General features: G+C 35.5%; 1 long non-coding RNA gene across 1 annotated transcript in view; it reads left to right on the forward strand.

Annotated features, from left to right (window-relative positions):
* Positions 1-16,044, forward strand: part of LOC132345190 (uncharacterized) — an 81,070-nt gene that overhangs the window by 21,373 nt on the left and 43,653 nt on the right. The window contains exon 2 of the long non-coding RNA XR_009494385.1: positions 6,815-6,882. This is a non-coding gene — a long non-coding RNA (uncharacterized lncRNA). The remainder of the gene's footprint in view (positions 1-6,814; positions 6,883-16,044) is intronic.

The following is a 16,044-nucleotide window of genomic DNA, read 5'->3' on the forward strand; positions in this document are numbered from 1 at the left end:
TCAGATAAATTCTTAAACTAATAGAAGAGTTAATCAAGTCTGTAGATATAAGATTGTTGTTCTATAAAGTTACATTTATATAACATGCATAAGTTCTAGAGATCTGCTGTACATCTTGCCTATAGTTAACAATACAACATTGTGCACTTAAAAATTTGTTAAAATGGTAGCTCTTATGTGTCTTACCACAGAGCAAAACAAAACTAATAAAACAATCACAAAAACCACAGCTTTTTCATGTGGATAGATAGGTTTATTGCCTCAATTATGATGCAGGTGTCATGGCTGTCTGTATATATTCAAATCCATCAAATTTTAAACTTTAAATATGTGAAGTTTTTGTTTCTCTATTATAGCTCAAAAAAGCTGAACAAACCCCCTGTACACAATGTTCATAGCAGGTGTATCTTGACTAGGATGGCGGTTAACAGTGATAGCCCCAATTTGAAAACAGTCCATATATTCTTCAATGACCTAAATAAACTGTGATATGTCCCTGCAGCGGAATAACTGTTCAGATAAAAAATTAAATTGAAAAAGAACAAACAATTGATACATGTAACAACTTGGATGGATCTCAGGGCATTATGGTGAAGGAAAAAAAAAGCCAATCTCAAAAAGTTACATATTTTATATTTCAATTTATGCATCATTCTTGAAATGATGGAGTTAAAGAAATGGAGAACATATCTGTGGTTAGAGAAGGAGGGAGGTGTGACTTTAAAATATCTCCAGAGAGTTCCTTGGTGTTGACAAGAGAATTCTATATCTTGCTTAGGATGATGGTTATTTGAACCCTAATCATGATAAAAAAATTTATATAGATTTACACAAAGGTATACAAAAAAGAATTAGTGCAAAAACTGGTTAAACCTGAATAAAGTCTGTAGTCTAACTAATTTTTATTTCTTGATGTCAAGTTTCTGGTTTTGATAATGTAGGTACTATAGTGATACAGCTGTTACCATTGAAGGATTCTAGGTGATGGGTATATGGAAACCTTCTGCACTATTTTTACAAGTTCTGGCATCTATAGTTATTTCAAGATAAAAGGTTTTAAAGTATACTTAACTGTAATTTTGAATGCCAGCAAAACTAGAAAATGTCATTCAGAAAAATTATTTACCATAGCAATAAAGTATATATATATTTTTCTTAATGATAACTAATGATAACTGAAGGGAAAATAAATCTGTAAGACATTTATAAGAAAAAAAAACTAAACCTTTTTAAAACAATTCAAGAAAACTTAATACATGGAGAGATATACATGTATGTGCATGAAGAGTTAATATGATAAAAGTGTTAATTTTCCCTAAATTATAAGTTCTATGTAATTCTCATTAAAGTACTAACCAAGTCTTTAATGAAACTTGACATGCTAATTATAAAATTTACATGAAAGCACAAAGACCCAAAAATATCAAAGACACTCCTGAAGAAGTGTGAAGCTGGGGAATGTGTTCTATGCAAACCAAAATATAACAAAGATATATTGAATGCAGTATGGTATTCAAACAAAGATTTAAAAGATGGACCAAAAAGAATAAGTATCGTGAAAACACCCATGCACACGTGGAAAATTGAGTTACAAAGTAAGTAGCATGTCGAATCAGTGGACTCTTTGGAAATACGTTAAGGCTCTCAGTTACTCATAAAGCAAAACGTAAATATATAAAGCACATAGACTCAATTCCAGGTGTATTAAGAATCAATATATGAAAATGAAGAATTTAATTTTTTAGAAGATGAAAAATTATAATAATTGCCATCTTATTACTTCAGGATTGTGAGGATTTTCTTATATAAAACATATAAAAATCACAGTCCCTAAAAAATGATTAATAAAGGTCAACATAACCCGCTTACAACTGGATAACAAACAATGCTATAAAAATTGAAAAGATGTTCCAAGATCTTTAAAAAAGATTTATAATGATCTAAAAAAATACAAAATAAAACACAAGGAAACATTACAAACTGGTTATTCATTGAAATGGAACTCAAACCCAAAGTATACAGCTTCAGTAATAATCAGTGGGTTAAAATTAAAGCCACAATTATTTCATAACCACCAAACTATAAAACACTAAAAGTCTGACATGCTATTGTCATTTAATATATAAATATTCATTTATATAGGGAGCAATGTGTGATTTACACAAAGTATTTATAAGCACTTTGGATATCTACTTGCTCAGTTCAGTTCAGTTCCATCACTCAGTCATGTCTGACTCTTTGCAATCTTATGGACTGCAGGACACCAGGCGTCTGGGTCCTTCACCATCTCCCGGAGCTTGCTCAAACTCATGTTCATTGAGTTGGTGATGCCATCCAACTATCTCATCCTCTGTCATCCCCGTCTCCTCCTGCCCTCAATCTTTCCCAGCATCAGGGTCTTTTTCATTGAGTCAGTTCTTCGCATCAAAGAACTGCTAATATCTAATTCATATGACAATATGCAAAACCTATAGCTTGGCAATTCCTCTCCCAAGAATCATTTGAATATCTCACATTAGTATTTCTTAAAGATTCATAATAGCCTTTTTACTATAAAAATTAACCCGTTATTCATATTGTATGTTATTTGGTATATTTTTACAATGAAAAAATTTAATTGATGTATATTGTAGTTTCCATTCTTATTAGATTTTTAAAATAACATGCATCTTTGCAAGCGACTTTGAATGCTTTATTCACGTTCTACTCTTTGAATGAACCATGTTGTATTGCAGTTATCTATTACTTTTATGTTGGTAGTTTTACTCATGCCAGGGTTAAAAATTTATTTTTATTGTGTTTAGCAAAATAATTCCTTACGACTTTTTCTTAATACACTCTGTAGATATACTTTTCCATTCACTTTTGTTTTCTTCTTTATTTCCACTGAATTAGCTTAGCTTGTGGTTTATCTATTGTTTTTCCCATTTGCATTTTCAACAAACCATTGATTCATTTATTAGTTCTGATTTTCTGTTTTCTAGTTCATTAATTTAAGCTTTTATATTATAGTGTGTAGATTTATCCTTCAATTTTCCTTGTTCTATTTTTTCTGTATTTTTATCTAACTCCTTGGATTTATTTATTTATTTATTTTTAATTTTATTTTATTTTTAAACTTTACAATATTGTATTAGTTTTGCCAAATATCGAAATGAATCCGCCACAGATATACCTGTGTTCCCCATCCTGAACCCTCCTCCCTCCTCCCTCCCCATACCCTCCCTCTGGGTCGTCCCAGTGCATGCAGCCCCAAGCATCCCGTATCATGCATCGAACCTGGACTGGCGACTCATTTCATACATGATATTATACATGTTTCAATGCCATTCTCCCAAATCTCCCCACCCTCTCCCTCTCCCACAGAGTCCATAAGACTGATCTATACATCAGTGTCTCTTTTGCTGTCTCGTACATAGGGTTATTGTTACCATCTTTCTAAATTCCATATATATGTGTTAGTATACTGTATTGGTGTTTTTCTTTCTGGCTTACTTCACTCTGTATAATAGGCTCCAGTTTCATCCACCTCATTAGAACTGATTCAAATGTATTCTTTTTAATGGCTGAGTAATACTCCATTGTGTATATGTACCACAGCTTTCTTATCCATTTGCAGCCCTTCTTAGTTTGCATTCAGAAAAGAAAGTTTGCTTTCTATTTTTATATTCTAAATTCTAAAAAAAAAATTTTGTTTCTTTTATATTTATTTATATATTTATACTTTAAATGTTAAATTTATAAATTAAATATAAATTTTCTAAATACATTTATATTTTATTTGTTTTTTAATTCTGATGGAAATAAATTGTATTCTAATTAATATTTGTGTCTATTATTCTCCTTTCATTTCCTGTAGTTTTTATTCATGCATATTGAAGATCTTTGTTTGATTTTAAAGTCACTATAAAGTCTCCTTATTACAACCATCATGATTCTATCTCAACTTTTTCTTCGTGTTGTTCAGTCACTCAGTTTTGTCCTACTCTTTGCAATCCCATGGACTACAGCATCTCAGGCTTCCCTGTCCTTCACCATCTCCCAGAGTCTGCTCAAATTCCTGTCCATTGAGTTGGTAATGCCATCCAACTATTTCATCCATTGTCACCTTCTCCTGCCTACAGTCTTTCCCAGAATGAGGGCCTTTCCCAGGATTGTGGCTCTTCTCATCAGATGGCCAAAGTACCAGAACCCCAGCTTCAGCATTAGTCCTTCCAATGAATATCCAGGGCTGATCTCTCCCAGGATCAATTGGCATGATCTCCTTGTGGTCCAAAGAACCCCCACGAGTTCCTCTAGCACCATAATTCAAAAGCATCAAGTCAGGCACTCAGCACTCTCCACCGTCCAACTCTCACATCTGCACGTGACTGTACCAGAAAAACCATACCCCTGACTTTGCTCAATTTTTAGATTTTTCTTAATTATTTTTTATTACTATGATATTGAGATATTTGGAAAAATACTTATGACATATTTTCATGATTCAATTTATTATTTTTTTTAGAATACCCTTCTTTTTCTTGAGAAAAGTTTATCTCTCCCCTTAAGTTCAAACTGTTGATGTAAGATTATGCTTCTTGTTTTCTTTTTATTTGCATTTTCTGGATATGTCTTTAACCATCCTATGACTTACAAGTTTCTTGCTTTAGTTTTAACTTTGTCTCATATTTAACAAATAATTATTTTGTTCTTTGAACTGCTGACTACCAACATATATGTATACACGTGAGGGTATGTCTAGGTTTGCATTATTTCTTTCTTTCAATCTTCCTTTATAATCTTTGCTTGATTTGCATTGTTTTTGTCTTGTATTTCTTATATATTTCCTTCTGAATATTTGGGGGCTTACCCTTGGTACTTCTTTTCATCATTATATTTATTGCTTTATATGCAATATCAACTTTTATATAATGCTACATATTAATTATTTGGTGTGAATGATATTACACATAAAGAATTAACAGTTTCTATTTTCTCCTTCCCATTCTGCCTCAAGTTCTAGTTGGGCTCCTTGTATTTTGTATTTCTTTTATCACAGTATTTAAATCTGGCTTCATAGAATTTCATGGATAGGTTGGAAGAGAGGCCCTTTTAAAATATAACAAAATTCTGATTGTTTAGAACTTGTAAATTATTATTTAAAATTCCTGGTGATGCTAACATGTAGCTAGTGTTGTAAAATGACAGTAGATAATTTTTAGAGCATTAAAAAAAAAGGAATCCTCACCAGCCGCTATTCCTGGATGTGGCTTCACAGCTTCTTGTTAAGTAGGAAATCTCTGTAGTTCATGATCAAGGTGTGACGAGTGCAGTGGTTCATCTGTGTGTGTGTGTGTTTGTATGTATGTGTGTGTGTCCACATGTCTACATGTTTGTATGTAAGCATTTTTCTAGTATGATTTAGTTGTTAATGCTTTTCAGATGATATAGTTTGGCCGATCCAGGACACCATGCTATTTGGTTTAATTTTCCCTTTACAACCCCAACAACTGCTTTTTACAGAAGTAGTTTGTGCATTTGTTTATACAGATACCCTCAGCCAACTCTCAGAACTGCTAAATAAGTTTCAAGTTTCAACTCCTTTCAAGAAGGCTATTACAGCAAGTTCCTACAGCACAACTTTGAAATTCCAAGCAAGAAATACTTGGTCTTGACCCTACTTTTGAGGCCTTTTGGTCTACTTGACCTGAAAGATCTGCTTGTCCTGTGTTCTCCGAGGTGGTCTCATTCACCTAGTACCCTTACTTGCCCTTTTTACATGGCACATAGGGTTACAGGTATTGGCTAGTTCTTTAAAAAAATTTTTTTTTTCTCTGCTTCTCATTTACCTTTATTCCAGTGGTTTCAGAGCAGAGTGGGGTTAGAGAGAAATGTGCTTGGTCATATGAGTGTTTAAGAATTGTGAAAAGTGATTTTAAGCACTTTTAATTATAATAATTTCTCTTCAAGTATCTTCTTTCCCTAAATCCCTTTGATCACAGTTCCAGGTTCAATATTTGCTTTTTGTTGGATAACCAATAGATATTGCCTGGGTTAATGTATAGGATATGAACACATTCAAAATCTGGAAACATTTGTCTAATTTTTATATCAATCTTCAGCTCCCCTTTGTTTAGAAAATGAAAACAAAGATTGTTACTGAGTTTTGCTTGTTTAGTATTTAAAAGAGATTTCCCCTTAAATCTCCTTCAATATATCAACTTTCTGAAATATAGAATAAAATATTAAGATGCTGGCATATATTAATATATTTTTTATAAATTAAAAGACCATTTACCCTTTGTAGACAATCATTTATTTAAAGCATATCAAGTGCTACCACTGACTTTCATCTTTATGAGAACAACTATAAGAACTCATACATTATATTTACAGAAATAAAAAGTCATAGAGCTTATAGTAAAATGATATACATAATTGCTAACAACTGTTGATCATGTATTAAATGCCAAGCACCATGCCAAGCAGTATGTTTATGTCATTTTGTTTAATCTCCTCAACAATTAAGACATATTTGTTCTTTCATCTAAGAAAAATTATAAGTGCTGTGCTGGAGGATGAAATTATATTAAAGATAAGAATAAGGATTTTAAACAAGAAGATGGAACAATCTTTCTTAAAGTCTGTCATTCCAGCTGCCAAATGATATCAGATGAAGTAAGAATAAATGTATAACAGAAAATTCAGGATAAGATAAAGCATTATATTTTTTATAAGAATAATCAGAAAACACTTCAAAAAATTTTTAAAGTGTTATGAGGAATAGATTGATGTAAACAATTTTATGAATAATATTCCTGTCACTCTGTAGGTAATACCTCTAAGGGAAGACTGAGCAGAAAAGGAGTGATGAGCCATGATACTGTTGCCATGTTCTGGGTAAGTGATCATGATAGTCTGGGCTGGGATTTAAACAGAGAAGTTAAGAGAAATTAATCACACATGTACAGTTACCCAAGTCCAAGGTAAGAGAAACCCAAGTAAGACGGTAGGTATTGCAAGAGGGCATCAGAGGGCAGACACACTGAAACCATAATCACACGGACCACAGCATTGTCTAACTCAAGGAAACTAAGCTATGCTGTATGGGGCTACCCAACATGGGCAGGTCATGGTGGAGAGGTCTGACAGAATGTGGTCCACTAGAGAAGGGAATGGCAACCACTTCATTATTCCGGCCTTGAGAACCCCATGAACAGTATGAAAAGGCAAAATGATAGGATACTGAAAGAGGAATTCCCCAGGTCAGTATGTGCCCAATGTGCTACTGGAGATCAGTGGAGAAATAACTGCAGAAAGAATGAAGGGTTGGAGCCAAAGCAAAAACAATACCCAGTTGTGGTTGAGACTGGCGATAGAAGAAAGATCCAATGCTGTAAAGAGCAATATTGCATAGGAACCTGGACTGTCAGGTCCATGAATCAAGGCAAATTGGAAGTGGTCAAATAGGAGATGGCAGGAGTGAACGTCGACATTCTAGGAATCAGCGAACTAAAATGGACTGGAAATGGTGAATTTAACTCAGATGACCATTATATCTACTACTATGGGCAGGAATCCCTCAGAAGAAATGGAGTAGCCATCATGGTCAACAAAAGAGTCTGAAATGCAGTACTTGGATGCAATCTCAAAAATGACAGAATGATCTCTGTTCATTTCCAAGGCAAACCATTCAATATCACGGTAATCTAAGTCTATGCCCCAACCAGTAATGCTGAAGAAGCTGAAATTGAGTGGTTCTATGAAGACCTACAAGACCTTTTAGAACTAACACCCAAAAAAGATGTCCTTTTCATTATAGCGGACTGGAATGCAAAAATAGGAAGTCAAGAAACACCTGGAGTAGCAGGCAAATTTGGCCTTGGAATACGGAATGAAGCAGGGCAAAGGCTAATAGAGTTTTGCCAAGAGAATGCACTGGTCATAGCAAACACCCTCTTCCAACAACACAAGGGAAGACCCTACACATGGACATCACCAGATGGTTAACACCGAAATCAGATTGATTATATTCTTTGCAGCCAAAGAAGGAAAAGCTCTATACAGTCAGCAAAAACAAGACCAGGAGCTGACTGTGGCTCAGATAATGAACTTCTTATTGCCAAATTCAGACTTAAAATTGAAGAAAGTAAGGAAAACCACTAGACCATTCAGATATGACCTAAATCAAATCCCTTATGATTATACAGTGGAAGTGAGAAATAGATTTAAGGGACTAGATCTGATAGAGTGCCTGATGAACTATGGACTGAGGTTCGTGACACTGTACAGGAGACAGGAATTAAGACCATCCCCGTGGAAAAGAAATGCAAAAAAGAAAAATGGCTGTCTGGGAGGCCTTACAAATAGCTGAGAAAAGAAGAGAAGCAAAAAGCAAAGGATAGATGGAAAAATATAAGCATCTGAATGCAGAGTTCCAAAGAATAGCAAGGAGAGATAAGAAAGCTTTCCTCAGTGATCAATGCAAAGATATAGAGGAAAACAACAGAATGGGAAAGACTAGAGATCTCTTCAAGAAAATTAGAGATACCAAGAAATATTTAATGCAAAGATGGGCACAATAAAGGACAGAAATGGTATGGACCTAACAGAAGCAGAAGATATCAAGAAGAGGTGGCAAGAATACATAGAAACGGTACAAAAAAGATCTTCACACCCAAGATAAACACGATGGTGGATCACTTACCTAGAATGAGACATTCTGGAATGTGAAGTCAAGTGAGCCTAAGAAAGCATCACTACGAACAAAGCTAGTGGAGGTGAAGGCATTCCAGTAGAGCTATTTCAAATCCTGAAAGACGATGCTGTGAAAGTGCTACACTCAATATGCCAGAAAATTTGGAAAACTCAGCAGTGGCCACAGGACTGGAAAAGGTCAGTTTTCATTCCAATCTCAAAAAAAGGCAATGCCAAAGAATGCTGAAATTACCACACAGTTGCATTCATCTCACACGCTAGTAAAGTAATGCTCAAAATTCTCCAAGCCAGGCTTCAGCAATACGTGAACTGTTAACTTCCAGATGTTCAAGCTGGTTTTAGAAGAAGCAGAGATCAAATTGCCAACATCCACTGGATCATCAAAAAAGCAAGAAAGTTCCAGAAAGACATCTCTTTCTGCTTTATTGACTATGCCAAAGCCTTTGGCTGTGTGGATCACAATAAACTGTGGAAAATTCTGAAAGAGATGGGAATACCAGACCACCTGACCTGCCTCTTGAGCAACCTGTATGCACGACAGTGAGCAACAGTTAGAATGGGACATGGAACAACAGACTGGTTCCAAATAGGAAAAGGAGTACATCAAGGCTCTATATTGTCACCTTGCTTATTTAACTTATATGCAGAGTACATCATGAGAAATGCTGGGCTGAAAGAAGCACAAGCTGGAATCAAGATTGCCAGGAGAAATATCAATAACCTCAGATATGCAGATGACACCACCCTTATGGCAGAAAAGTAAGAGGAACTAAAAAGCCACTTGATGAAAGTGAAAGAGGAGAGTGAGAAAGTTGGCTTAAAGCTCAACATTCAGAAAACTAAGATCATGGCATCTGGTCCCATCACTTCATGGGAAATAGATGGGGAAACAGTGGCAGACTTTATTTTAGGGGGCTCCAAAATCACTGTAGATGGTGATTGTAGCCATGAAATTAAAAGACGCTTATTCCTTGGAAGGAAAGTTATGACCTACCTAGATAGCATATTAAAAAGCAGAGACATTACTCTGCCAACAAAGGTCCATCTAGTCAAGGCTATGGTTTTTCCAGTAGTCATGTATGGATGTGAGAGTTGGACTTTGAAGAAAGCTGAGCACTGAAAAATTGATGCTTTTGAACTGTGGTGTTGGAGAAGACTCTTGAGAGTCCCTTGGACTGCAAGGAGATCCAACCAGTCCATTCTGAAGGAGGTCAGTCCTGGGTGTTCTTTGGAAGGAATGATGCTAAAGCTGAAAGTTCAATACTTTCACCACCTGATGCGAAGAGTTGACTCATTGGAAAAGACTCTGATGCTGGGAGGGATTGGGGGCAGGAGGAGAAGGGGACGACAGAGGATGAAATGGCTGGATGGCATCACCGACTGGATGGACATGAGTTTGTGTGAACTCTGGGAGTTGGTGATGGACAGGGAGGCCTGGCGTGCTGCAATTCATGGGGTTGCAAAGAGTCGGACACAACTGAGTGACTAAAATTAACTGAACTGAATTAAACAGTTAGAGAAGAATGTGATTACAGAAAGGATTATTGAGTTAATAACTTAAGCACTTGGGTAAGGGTGTTGTTGCTTTTACTGACATTGGAAAGATTGGAATTTAGAGGGATGTCCTAGAAAATAGGACACTTAAAATACATCTGACTGCATGACTCCCAAGAAGAAATCTTAATGATGTAAATCTGACATGCAGAGTTTTAGTTCTGAAGATTAGGCTTGGGTAGAGACTTTTATTCTGGGACTATCAAGTGGAGAGAGTGTAGAGAGAAAAGAAAGGACTTTTGAATTGATCCTGAATGTATTATCATAGTAAATCACTTACCTGCGATCTGTGGTTGTTACCAGTTCCTTGGGAAGAAGGGCACAAGGCACTTATCCAGATCTCCAGGACAAAGACAAGGTGTCCCTAGGCTGAAAACACACCTTGTGACATTAGTAAAGAGAGATTTCCATGGAATCTGATGGTCCTCACTCCTGTGGGGGATTTCATTCCTAGTGTGATGCCGTCATGAAACTTAAAGGCTGGGACGGTTTGCCTTTCAGGCAGGGAGACTGTTGTTGTCTCACGCTTTATACAGTATGTTCATTGTAGGAAATTATTTTCTTGCATTGTACATTTTGGTATTTTTCTTTAAGTCATCGTTATTCTAAAGTTAGAAAAATTGGAAAGTATATTCTGCTGTATCCATTTTGAAAGTAACCGGACTAAAGCTTTACTTGCCAGTTTAAAATGTAAGTATAAGCATATTTTTAGAATAAAAATGTGAGTTTGGAGTAGCAGTATGTGATGAAGAACTTCAAAGGACCCAAAAGAATGTGCTTTAATTACTAAAGTTATATATAAAAAAATACCCTAAGATCACCTCATTTCACATTTATCTTTTCCTTTTGAGTAATGTTATTTAACATGTGGCAGTGGAAACTACATTATGCTTTTGAATATTAACAAAGCATTTAACAAATATTTCATGCTATCCTTGTAAGCAAACTGAGACATATGTGCTGAATATTAGTAGAATCTGGTGCCTTCTTAACTAATGGAATAATCATGCCAAATGTGTGTAATTATCTGTCAGCATCAACCAGAAAGGAACATTTTAGTAGTGATGTTGTGAAACTCTGTTATGAATTTCATTAACTTTAATATTTTGATAATATATTATTATTATTAAACCAGTTTATTAGCTTATTATTTTAGTAGTGTTTCAATAATATACAAATAAAGCTGAGAAGGATTATTTGAACTTTTATTTTTCAAAACTAATTTAATTATGGTCAGGAAAGTTATAAACTAGCCAAACATTTTTGCCCAATACATACTCAGAACTGCGTCTTTTGTGTGTATATGCTGCTGCTGCTGCTAAGTCGCTTCAGTCATGTCCGACTCTGTGTGACCCCACAGATGGGAGCCCACTAGGCTCCTCCATCCCTGGAATTCTCCAGGCAAGAATACTGGGGTGGGTTGCCATTTCCTTCTCCAATGTGTGTATATATGTATGTTTAAATATGAGTAGAGACATTACTTTGCCAACAAAGGTCCGTCTAGTCAAGGCTATGGATTTTCCCAGTGGTCATGTATGGATGTGAGAGTTGGACTATGAAGAAAGCTGAGTGCCGAAGAACTGATGCTTTTGAACTGTGGTGTTGGAGAAGACTCTTGAGAGTCCCTTGGACTGCAAGGAGATCCAACCAATCCATTCTGAAGGAGATCAGCCCTGGGATTTCTTTGGAAGGAATGATGCTAAAGCTGAAACTCCAGTACTTTGGCCACCTCATGCAAAGAGTTGACTCATTGGAAAAGACTCTGATGCTGGGAGGGATTGGGGGCAGGAGGAGAAGGGGAAGACAGAGGATGAGATGGCTGGATGGCATCACTGACTCGATGGACATGAGTCTGAGTGAACTCCGGGAGTTGGTGATGGACAGGGAGACTTGGCGTGCTGCGATTCATGGGGTCACAAAGAGTCGGACACGACTGAGCAACTGAACTGAACTGATCTGAAATATGAGTTAACATTTCCAGCTGAAAATTTGCTAAAAAGAGAGGAAGAGGAATGCTCACTAAGAGTTTGGGTTGGACAAGACTTTCTAAAGACAAGGGCATGTATTGCTCTCTAGAAAAACAAGGAAATGTAAAGCAAGTCAAAGCAATGACCCAGATGGCAGAACACAGAAGGCAAGAGAGAAATGAGTTTGTGCATGTATGATCTCTCCAGGACTGCAGGGTTTCCTTTTATTTTCTCATAAGCAGCTTGTTAACACATGCTCTAGAAATTGAAATGCAGGAACCAGCTCCACATGGATGTCTTACAGGAATCTCAAATCAATATTTACAAAACCCATCTCAATGGGTTTTTTATCACGCATTCTGTGATATTCTGTCTGAATTATGTCTTGCAGAGCCTTTCCTTAGACTGGGCAAGAAATATTGGAGGTACCTGTCTTCTTCATATAAACTCCTATGATTCTATATCCTACACAATTCTTGACTCTGTTTACTTCTAGTTATACCCATGCCCATTATCTTATATTATAGTATTAATAATACTACTATATGTACTGTATAATACTAATACTATATAGCAGTTGCAAATTACTTTACCAACATTCTTACTAGGAATCTTCAGTTATCCAGTATATACCTTGTACATCCTTCAGAGTAATTTGAAAATATAAATCTAATCCCCTCTTAACAATCTCTTCTTTTAGTTTGGGGATAAATATTAAAGTTAATATTGTTCACTAGGAATTTCATTATTAGGCAGGCTCTATTTGTTTACCCATCTAACTGTATTCACTTAAAAAAATTAATTCTTGTGTCTACCCATGAACAATATAGTAGATATTTTACTTCTCAAAAGGGCAAATGTCTCTCAACTTTGAAACTTAGCTTAGAGTTAGCAAAACAACAACAACAAAAATATAGACTCTGGGTCAAAAACTTAATGTGCAATTAATAATTATGAGCAAAATATGGGCCAGTTAATTTAAAAAGCAATTGGAATTGATATTATTTGTCATTTATATTTGTGTTTAATACATTATTCATCAGATTTCTCAGGTCTATCATGCTGATCACATTGTGACTCATACAAGTTGAGGAAGGTGGAGGATATATTACATGGATAACAACAGTATGGAGCAGGAAAGATGTTTCCTGGGGCTTTCTACTTCAGTGGGAAATCTGAATAGAAAGAGCTCATGAAAGCAAGACTAGGGAAAAAAAAAAAAGAAACAGAGGAAGTCATTTAGTGATTTAAAGATATAAAAAATTACAGGAAGACACAAAGCTGAAAGAATAGAAGAAACTAATGCCTGGTGATTTTTGATTAGATGTGAGATATTTTAGCTTGTTGGGGGCTGGATATTTTGCATTCCTAAAAGTATTCTTGAGCTTTGTTTTGGAAGGCAGCTAAGTTATTTGGGAACAGTTTGATAATTTTGTGTTTTGAATTTAAGCTTTGTTAGCATTTAGTTCAGGGCTAATTTTGTCTCCCTAGTGACACAAAACACTCAGTGCTCTAACCGAACCCCAAGTTTTCACACACTGGCTGATGAGAACAGGAATTATTCAGTCCTGTGTGTGATCTCCAGTTATTGTCCCATATATCTCTCCAGGCTTCAGGGAGTTTTTTAATCTACACGCTTTTTCTTTTTTTAATTAAAATTTTAGTTTTAAGATAATTATAGATTCCCCAGCAGTTGGAAAAAATGACACCAAGAGAGCCCATGCATCCCTTACCCAGTGGTCCCAAAGATGACATTTGGCAAAACTATAGTGCAGGATCTCAAAGCAAGACATTGACATTGATACAAACAAGATATGAAACAAATCTGTCACTACAAGAATCTCCCAGGTTACACATTCACTTTCCACCCTGTCCTTACACCTTTCTCCGTACTTAAACTCTGGGAAACATGAACTGGCTCACCATTTCTAAAAGTTTTCACTGAGCGAATATTATATAAATGAAATCATATATTGCATAACCTTCTGTTATTGGCTTTTTTCATTCAGTGTAATTCTTAAGAGATTCATCCAGGTTGTCATGCATATCAATAATTCATTCTTTTTTATTGCTGGATACTATTCAATGGCATTAATGAACAACAGGTTTTTCTTTAAAAACTTTTAACTTATTAAAAAAAAACATATATATGCGTTAGTATACTGTATTGGTGTTTTTCTTTCTGGCTTACTTCACTCTGTATAATAGGCTCCAGTTTCATCCACCTCATTAGAACTGATTCAAATGTATTCTTTTTAATGGCTGAGTAATACTCCATTGTGTATATGTACCACAGCTTTCTTATCCATTCATCTGCTGATGGACATCTAGGTTGCTTCCATGTCCTGGCTATTATAAACAGTGTTGGTTTGGGAGAATGGCATTGAAACATGTATAATATCATGTATGAAACGAGTTGCCAGTCCAGGTTCGATGCACGATACTGGATGTTTGGGGTTAGTGCACTGGGACAACCCAGAGGGATGGTATGGGGAGGGAGGAGGGAGGAGGGTTCAGGATGGGGAACACATGTATACCTGTGGTGGATTCATTTTGATATCTGGCAAAACTAATACAATTTGTAAAGTTTAAAAATTAAATAAAATTAAAAAAAAAAAACAATTCACCCATTCCTGAGTTAAAAGCAGCATCTTTGTTTGTTTGTTTGTTTTTAACCAGTCACTGGCTGAAGGCCATCTGGGTTGATTATTTGTATTTTTGACTCATAAAATAAGACTGCTGTGAACAAATGTGTCCAGGTTTTTGTGTGGCTATAAAGTCTAATTTCTCTGGAATATATACAGAAGAATGCAGTTACTGGATCACATGACAGTTTCAAGTTTAGTTATTTAAGAAACTAACAAATAGTTTTTCAGATTAGCAAGGTTCCCAATGTACCCACAATAAATGAGATAATAATCTTCAGCAGAGTATCACAGATTTTCAGAACATCAATGATGAAAAAGATTATTGATGGTTAAGAATGGAGAACAATACTTGAAGATTTAACAGGCCATCTGAGTTTAGTAAATAGATCATATTGTCCAAAACAACGAATTACTCAAATAACATGTGGAGTGTGGCGTTCATTTCTGCAAACTGTGGTTTAATAAGGAGCTCAAAAAAATGAGAAAGCCAAAGTGTAGGAGAGAAATAGTTTAGGTATAAAGATAATGTATAGCCTGAAAAATGAAGAAGAGATTTGGGTATGGTGTGTGTGTGTGTAGGCAGATGAGTGTCCCTGTCTCTCTTCATATTTATATTTTCTAAAAGCCTTCTGAAGTCAGTATTATTTTCTGTACAATGAATATTGAAGTAGAAATGATAAGAATTCTGCCCAAAAAGAAAGGAATAATACCAGTGGCTCATCAGAGAAACAACCATATGGTTATTTCACTTTTTAAGTTTTTTTTGAAATGATACAAGTGAAATCCAATTTTAACAAGTAGAACTCCTTACTGCCAAATTCAGACTGAAATTGAAAAAGTGGAGAAAACCACAGGATCATTCAGGTATGACCTAAATCAAATCCCTTATGACTATACAGTGGAAGTGAGAAATAGATTTAAGGGACTAGATCTGATAGAGTGCCTGATGAACTATGGGTGGAGGTTCATGACATTGTACAGGAGACAGGAATTAAGATCATCTCCAAGAAAAAGAAATCCAAAAAAGCAAAATGGCTATTTGAGGAGGCCTTACAAATAGCTGTGAAAAGAAGAGAAGTGAAAATAAAAGGGGAAAAGGAAAGATATACCCATTTGAATGCAGAGTTCCAAAGAATAGCAAGGAGGGCTAAGAAAGCCTTCCTCAGAGATCAATG

Source organism: Bos taurus, chromosome 4 (genome assembly GCF_002263795.3).
Source record: "Bos taurus isolate L1 Dominette 01449 registration number 42190680 breed Hereford chromosome 4, ARS-UCD2.0, whole genome shotgun sequence".
Taxonomy (NCBI): Eukaryota; Metazoa; Chordata; class Mammalia; order Artiodactyla; family Bovidae; genus Bos; species Bos taurus.